The following is an 8,571-nucleotide window of genomic DNA, read 5'->3' as shown; positions in this document are numbered from 1 at the left end:
TTAAATAGCCATTTTATGTATTTGGTAAAAAGTCAAAGGCTAGCTTTTTGGAGTTGGCTTTTGACTTTCATTATTTGAAACTACTTTTATGTCCTTACTTTTTACTGATAATTAATAATTAATGATTAATAGTCTGTAATTAGTAAATTATATTTAACAAAAATCATAGCTCTGCTGAAAGAATGTTTATCTTTTGTTTCAAAAAAAAAAAGATGTTTTTATTTGATTCAATTGTCATGAATTTATTATATTTAAATCTCTTTGTAGATGTCGTATGACTTTTTATTTATGAATCAATCTTTATTCAAAAAAAATTAATTAATACCAAAGTAATAAAATTTTAAAGTACTTAAAAACTAGTAGTAAACTAGTAATACATTAATAATAATTAATAAAAAACACACTAATTAATTACTCCAAACTAATTACATAAATAATTAATATTCACTAATAACTGCTAATTATTATTAATAACTATACAATAATGCTTTTTTTTTTAGGGAATTATATAAATGCTTAATACTCTCTTTTAATCATTTTACAATAATAGATTAACTATATTAAAAGATTTATAAATAATTAGTTATAACTATATTTTTTTTTAAAGAACTATAATTTGATATAACCTAATAGATAAATAATCGTTAATAATTCTAATTTGATATTCTTTTCAAAAAATAAAAAATAAAAATAAAAAATAAAAAACTAATTTGATATGACCTAATAGATACTTCCTCCGTTTCTTTTTAGTTGACATGTTTCTTTAGTCACGTTTTGCCGGTGCACAACTTCAACCATTCATATCAATAATTACCAATAAGCAAAAATTATGAAAAGTTGATATTTTGAAACTATATATTGTGACGAATCGATCTAACAAGATCCCACATGACTATATTTTTCATATCGTATTAAGCACAAAACATGGTCAAAGGGAAGTGTGTGAATAGTGCTAAAGTCAAAATGTGTCAACTAAAAAATACAGATGTAGTATATATTTAATAAATAAGTATGCATTGTCAATTAGTTATAAATACTCATAATATATGCAAGGACACATAATCATGTCCTTTAAGTCATTTTACATAGTTACATCCAACAACTAATATCTGAAAGTACCAAACATATTGCATATAATGTAACTCCCATATTTTCAATCCAATTAAAATATATTTATTTATTATTTATACAAATATTTATATTTCAATTTTATAGTATAATTATTTTGATGTAAAAGTAATAAGATTTTCATTATTAGTAAGCTAAAACTATAAAGTTTTAATTTAAATCATAACTCCTTTTAAGTTAGTAGCCCGATGCTTAATTTTTATTCAAGCCCCAAACCACACAATTCCAATAAAATTATGAGACTTTGGTCCAAATATAACACTCCTTAAACCCTCACCTATTCTACGTACAAAAAAAAAGGAGAAACCTCAATTTCCCTTTCTTCCTCCTATTTCACGATTATTAAAAAAAAAAAATCGAAACTGCTTGCTGCCAGCCAACGCCCCACCTCTCCGGCCACCTTCTGCTCCCGCCGACCACCGCACGCCACCAGCCACCTCGACAGTCCGCCCCTTCTCTCTCTCCTTCTCTCTTTTCTCTTTTGTTTTGATTAAATTGATTCAAGTATTAACCCTTATTTCAATATTGTTCTTAAATTGTTATTACTATGATTTGATTATGCATATAATTTGCAAAAGATTATAAAATTTATGAATATTAATATGTTTTATTTATTATACAAAATTTCAGATTTCATATAATGTATAAATTAGGGTTTAAACCTTGATTTTTCATGATTTTAGGGTTTTTATGAACAATTGATTTAGGGCTTTTATAGTAATGATATTTTGAAATTTTGGTGATTATAAATAATGATTAGTTTAACTTAATTCCATATTATTTTGAACACGTAAATTCATGTTTTAATTTTTAGATATCCTTTCGTTAATATTAATCCCGTTTTAATCCGATCAGGTTCTGAACTCATCCGATTTTGATGATAAAAAAGTAGTGTTTTCCATGTGGAAACAACGTTTTAAGAAAGACTCACCCTCTCGTGGCCAAATTCAGCCGCTAAATATGATTTTTGGGCAGTTTTTGATTTTTAACGAAGTTTTTTTTTATGCTTAAAATTTTATCCTTGAGTTTGATTAATAAAATTAATTATGTTTAAAGTTAATTAAACATAAATATATGTTTTTATTGAAGTTTTAAGAGGTTTTTCATCATATTATATTGTTGGAAATTACTTGGGTTAGTAATATTAATTGTTGGTTGTTTTCTAGGAAGTGATTATTCCTAAGAGACTTTTAATAAGTATAAAAGTGATGTGTTGATAAAGTTTTAAAGGGTTTTTAATTATCCTAAAGTGCTGGAAATAGTTTCTAAGTACTACTTTTGATGTTTTATAAAGAGGGTTTAATCACCCATTAAAAAGGAAGATTATTAGGGGTTTTTAAATAATTTTAAGATTTATATTAAACTTTAAACTTGCTGTAATTTCATGTATAAGAGTCTATTTTAAGGTTTTTATGAAGAAAATTTAAAGAACTATATATAAGCCTTTAATTTTAACTAAAGGGAAGGTTTTAAAGTGTTGTTTAATTGGATTTTGAAGGTTTAAGTAAGTAAGTATTGCTGTAAATTTGATTGCTTGGGTATTGATTGAAAGGAATGGTGTCCTTCGAACAAGTGTATTATTCTGATAGCGGGTTCAGAATTATTAGAAAGCTAATATATTCAGTAAGGTCAAGTGATCGGAATGCCTGGGTGGAGGCCGCTTCCGATCAGTAATATTAATATAATTAATATTACAGCTTAATCTTGACTGAACCCTTCGGGTCACACCCAAGCAAATATATGCGAACCAACTCGACGAATTAATTCGGAAGAAATTAATTCGTCGCCTGAGTGTTAAATATTTAGACGTCGGTAATTCGAGCTTAGAGCGTCGAAACCGATCGTCGGAAGTCGAGTCTAAAATGATAAAAGACGAGACGCGCAAAATAATAATAAATCGACCATATTCCCGAAAATACCCCTAGCATCGGTGTGCCCCGAGCATCCGAATGCTAGGGGTAAGACGAGCTAGCACACCGTGCTAGCAGCCCCGGCCAGCCGCGGCTAGGCCGCATCGTGCCACGGCAGCAGCCGCAGCCGCACCAAACCGCAGCAGCTGGTGCGGGCTGGGCTCGGGTCAGGTGCGGGCTGGCGCGGCCGGGCTCGGCCTTGGCTCGTGGCTTGGCTCGGGCCATAGGGCCATGAATAAGGGGAATCTTGGAATATGGGAGTAAGTGGGAGAGGACATGTGGCACAAGGAGAGTATTGAGTGGGGAGCAAGTATGGTCCCCTACTCTTCATGTGGTCCTCACCAACCCATCTCACATGGTAATGCCACTTGTAGATTTATTATTAGTTTGCAATTTTAATTTAATTTAGCTTTAAATTAATTTGTGGAATTTCATGATCCCACATTGATGGGATAGAAATTCCCACTCATACTTTCCTCTATAAATACCAACTTTGGGATTTAGAGTAAAGTGCTTGAGTGGGAGTTAAAAAGAGCATTCCATAATTTTTGGGAAAACTCTTAAACTCACATAACACTCGGGTTTAGGTCGGACCTTGCTAACCCCAAGGTAGTAGACCTTAAAGTTGTGTTCGCCCATTTGTGGGTGGATACCGTCGGAGGCGCGGCGCTTGACGTGCTAGTAGCTTTCAAGTAAGAGCCCCGGGTTTTGGGCGAAGCTCGCTTCGAGGGTAAGATTCGTTATCTTTTCTTTGTGAATATTTATTTATGCTTTGTGATTTTAATTATTGCGAGTGGTTCCTCGGGAGGGGTTGTTTCCGCGGTGAGTCGGACTCACCAAACCCCAACAGCGGTATCGAAGCCCCGCTCGTTTATTTTTATAATCATGTTTTTCAAGGTTTATTTTTGGCTTAATTTTCTGGTTTATGTTGCTAATTAGATTAGTAGCTCGGTTTTATTTATTTAATCCCGTTTTTAATGTCGAATTTGGCCCAGAACCCAGATTTTCGCCCAAGACTAGTGAATTTTGGGTGGAAAACGTGTTCTGGAAAGGTTTTTTCCCTTTTGGAGCTGTGATTTTAGCCAAATTCTGACCATAAATGTCTTTTTCGAGGGGTTTTTCGTTTTTGACGAAAAAATTTAAGTCTTTTCTAACCTTGAAATCAATGGCATAAATTGTTGATTATATGGTTAATTATTTGCATAATTTTCTGCACTTTTATGTCCCCTTAAAGCACACTTACTTGGTAGTATTTGATGCTTAAAGGTTGATTTATTTTCACATAATTGCAAACTAATTGCTTTTTAGTGTGAAAATTTTATTTTTGAGGCTTCCTAAGTGTTAAAGATTCAATCTTTATTTATGATAAGTGATTGAAACTTTGAAAACCACTAAATTCCATGTTATTTTGAGTTGAACTTTGTTGTTTTAATCATTTTGAGTTGATTAGAAACATAAAGTTTCGATTTTTGTGATAGAAATTTGGCTATCTTCATGTTGGAAGATATAATTTTCAAGGATTCACAAATTTTAGATGTTGGAATTTTCATTTGAACATTAAAGTTCATATTTTTCCAACTCCCTTTACTGTGTCAAATTCTCAAGTTTAATTTAAAATGATTAAATTGAAAGTGAGAAATTGCCTCAATTTTATTTTGCACCAAGCTAAACCAATTTAATTAAAGATGGTTCTTGGAATTATTTTGGTTATTCCACTTTGAAAATTTTATTAAGTTAGACTTGTTTAAAATTTTACTTTGCTCACTAAATTAGTTCTAAAATTAATTTAGAATTAATTATTTTTGTCTCGCGGAAATGGGATCAAATCCCAAGGTAGTGGCATGCAAAACGAGGCAATGCACCACCATGGCGAGCCGGGCTGCACAGCAGCCCGCATGTGGCTGCCACGGTGGTTGCGCCGCCTCGATGGTGGGCCACACGCGCGGCAGCAGCCACGCACAGCAGCAGCTCACACGCAGCAGCAGCAGCCACGCGCAGCTGTGCTATGGCAGCGGCTCGCGGCCGTGTGCCGTGGGTCGTGTGTTCGTGGTCTTGGCATGTGCGTATGCTTGGTGCGGTGAGGTGACTAGCCGTAGTAGGCTTGATGTTAATTATTTTTCCGTTTATTTATTTTAATTAATTTTGTTCATTTTAATTAAAATTTTGGGAGGCTAGGCCTCGGGTTTTGAGCGGCATTGGCAAAATTTCATTTTGACAAGTTTGGGTGCTACCGACTTAATTAATTGGATTAATTAAGGAAATGCGGAATTTAGTGGGAGCTTCAATTATTAATGACATAATTTATATAATCGGTTAAACAACTTTGACTAGTTTTAATTAGGCGTGTTAATCGGATTAACCACCTAGATTAGTTACTAGTGCGCGCGTTGTTTGAATGCATTTTACTTGTTGTTAATTTTGTAAATTGCATGGGCCATTCACAAATAGTGAATGGATGAATGGAATATATATATATTCTCTCTCTCACAGGTTTTATGAAATGGCAACTAGTGGGACCCGACTAGGATAGTAAATACGGACTACGTGCCGTTATGTATTTTTGTAAATCTAAATACGGTCTACGCACCGTTAAATATTTTTGTACTTTAATATTTAGATTATTCCTAGTTATAGACACTAGTTTTTGCATATTTTGGTTAAGTCTTGAAGACGGCATATCTTGGAAGACAAAGCCTTGAAATGCAAATGAAGACCTTTTAAAGATATGAAGATTTCAAGGGGTCATGCTAGTTGCCAATATGCATCTATTATTTCGCTTTATATTTTATAGTTATATATATGTGTGTGAAATATTCGTTAGATGCATGTTTAGGTTTTCTTGATGTTGCGATGATTAGTTAAGTTCACTTAAATCAACCAACATAGAAATCCTAGGTCCCTAATAATATTGAGTAAAACTTGCCTTTCCGAAACAACACTTACTAACCGGACGATGGTGATGGTAGGCTACGCCAAAGCGAGGTGCCATCACTCCTCTAAGGGGCATAAGGCACACCGGATGTGCACGTTGGTTTTGGTTTAACTCATCGGTATGAGAGAGGAGTCCTCACATACCGTGGCAAAAGAGACACATCGTCAAAGATGCACTAGATGCGACGATTGTCTAACCAAGAGTGGCTTAGAGCCATTAGCAATGCAATGCTTACCGAGAAAATTGAGTGTTTAAGACAAGCCAAAGCATGCTTAACCACTCTTTGTTTCTTCGGATCTTGGAATCGCCTTATTTTCACCAAATAGGGACAATTTTACGTGTAAATAAGACGTTTAATAAGATTGAAGTTTGCATGAATGCTATTAAATTTCAAACTTATTATGTTCTTGATAAATGGTTATACTTTGCACTTATATTCATAGTACTCTAAATCAAATAATATTGTTTCCATGATTGGTAAAGGAAATCCTTGAGAATAGTTCTCTAAGACAGGAAAAGCATTTCTAAAATACAATTCTCATAAATGACTTTTATAACTAAGTCCGAAAGGACGGTTGGACATCATGTAATCAAAATACTAGGTAGTTTTGATAAAACATGAGGTATTGAGTTGAAAACTCAAGATTGTCAATGTTTGACAACCAACGTATCTTTTCGCATCATACATAATTGAGTAGGACTCATTGATGTAGTAATTCGAGTAAGAATTTGGAAAAGATGGAACTTTGTTTTACGGCGCACTAGGTGCTTGATTATGCCCAACAAAGTATAAGAGTCAAGGTACTTAAAGAAATGATTCTTAAAGTAAGATTATGAGATATTGTATGATAAGAAATATAGGAAAGAAGGAACGAAGAAAAGGAATTAGATTTCATTTCAACTCATGAGTTCATGTTATTGTAGTTTACTTAGCAATTCGTTATCTTCACAAGTATTGGATACTGCTTGAGTGTTCCACTATGATAGTGACCTCAAACTATTGAAGTTAAGCTAAGTTATCGACTTACAAGCTTAGAATGAAGCAAGAAGAGCTACATCAGTTGTAAGGTCGTATGTTTTGTTTAAAGACCTTTTAAGCCAAAGGCTGGAACAAGTAATGGTTATTATGTTCCATAATCAGCAATTGATCCGTTTACACACGGAAAGACTCACATTCAAAATAATGAGCAATAGTTGCCAGATTTATTTGAATGGCATGGCTATCCAAGCGTTGAGTCAAGAATGCTTGATTATAAACAAACATTTCCCTAACATGATAAACTCACTAAGCTCAAGTTATGGGCTTGATTTGCGTTCCAAACATCTTTAGAAATGTCACATCGACAAGAACGTACTCAAGGCTCTATTAGATAGGCTCTTGATAGTTGCTCGAATTGGAATCGTTCTAAGACAAGAAAGTCTTACTTGTTGAAACCGACAAAGCAGAGAGCTATTGTTCTCGGTATAGACAATTGACTCCGAAGGCTAAAGAGGATTCAATTACTTCAACGTTTCACAAAGAATTTGAAAGGATATGGCTATATTCATCAAATGTGAACAAACTTGACTTGAGTAGCTCAAGAGTTCAGTGAAGTACAGAATCGACTTGGCAAGATATCAAAACGTCTAGATTAGATCGAGCGATGTTTGCTTGAGCCAAGCGTGACTATCTCAAAGTTATGAATGGAAAATTTCATAAATAACTCTACAAAGAACATGGTGTGTCTTCACGGAGACCTCGGTGTCATTTGAAAATGACTCGAACGATGATGGTTCACAACCCTTCCTATAAAGTTCTTAAAGATTTGCACAAATGACTAATGTTACACTAAACAAAATGTCGAAGCTAAGAAAGGACGCCACATTTAGTTACGGATAGAAATAACTTCTAAAAGTCTTTTCAAGTATATGTCTAAGGCTCTTAGTCTCAGTGGGAGTTCACTAGCTCAGTGGGAGCAAAGTGGCTCAGTGGGAGCTGAATGGCTCAATAAAGACTAAGATAGCTCAAGTAGGAGCTAACTGTTTGCTTCACAACGAACTTTTACCCAAAGACAATATACATGTCTCTTTGTAAGCATTCAAGTGAGACTACGGGTATTACCTCCACATCCTAATTGAGGACAAAAAAATTGTTTGTTGCTCTAAGTAGTGTCTTTCTGGAAAGTAACACGTTTCCAAAACGACAAGTGGGAGGAAAATGAACTCGATGACCATCGAGCTTAGCAACAAACTAGAACTGAGAATCTCGGAAGACCTTAAAGGACTTCGTGATAATGCTTGATCAAGAATACTCAAAAGGACTTTATAAGTGCCTTAAAATAGAATTCATTACTCACAAAACATTAAAGATGTTGGAGTAAGATCAACATAATAAAAGGGCTTTGAAAGCGCCTTAAAACTCAGTGTTTGATGCAATTACCTCGTATAGGTATAGAATTCACCAAAGGCTTGGATTGAATCCTATAAATTTTCTATTAAGTTAGAAACAAACCTAAGACTTACAAGCATACTATTTACTATTAGATAGTAAAGGAATAATGTCTTGTAAGATAGCTACGACAAATCCAAATTCCGAATAATGGTTAAAAGCCATGAAAATCC

Source organism: Chenopodium album, chromosome 21 (genome assembly GCF_948465745.1).
Source record: "Chenopodium album chromosome 21, dcCheAlbu1.1, whole genome shotgun sequence".
Classification (NCBI taxonomy): domain Eukaryota; kingdom Viridiplantae; phylum Streptophyta; class Magnoliopsida; order Caryophyllales; family Amaranthaceae; genus Chenopodium; species Chenopodium album.
Note: the sequence above shows the minus strand (reverse complement) of the source record.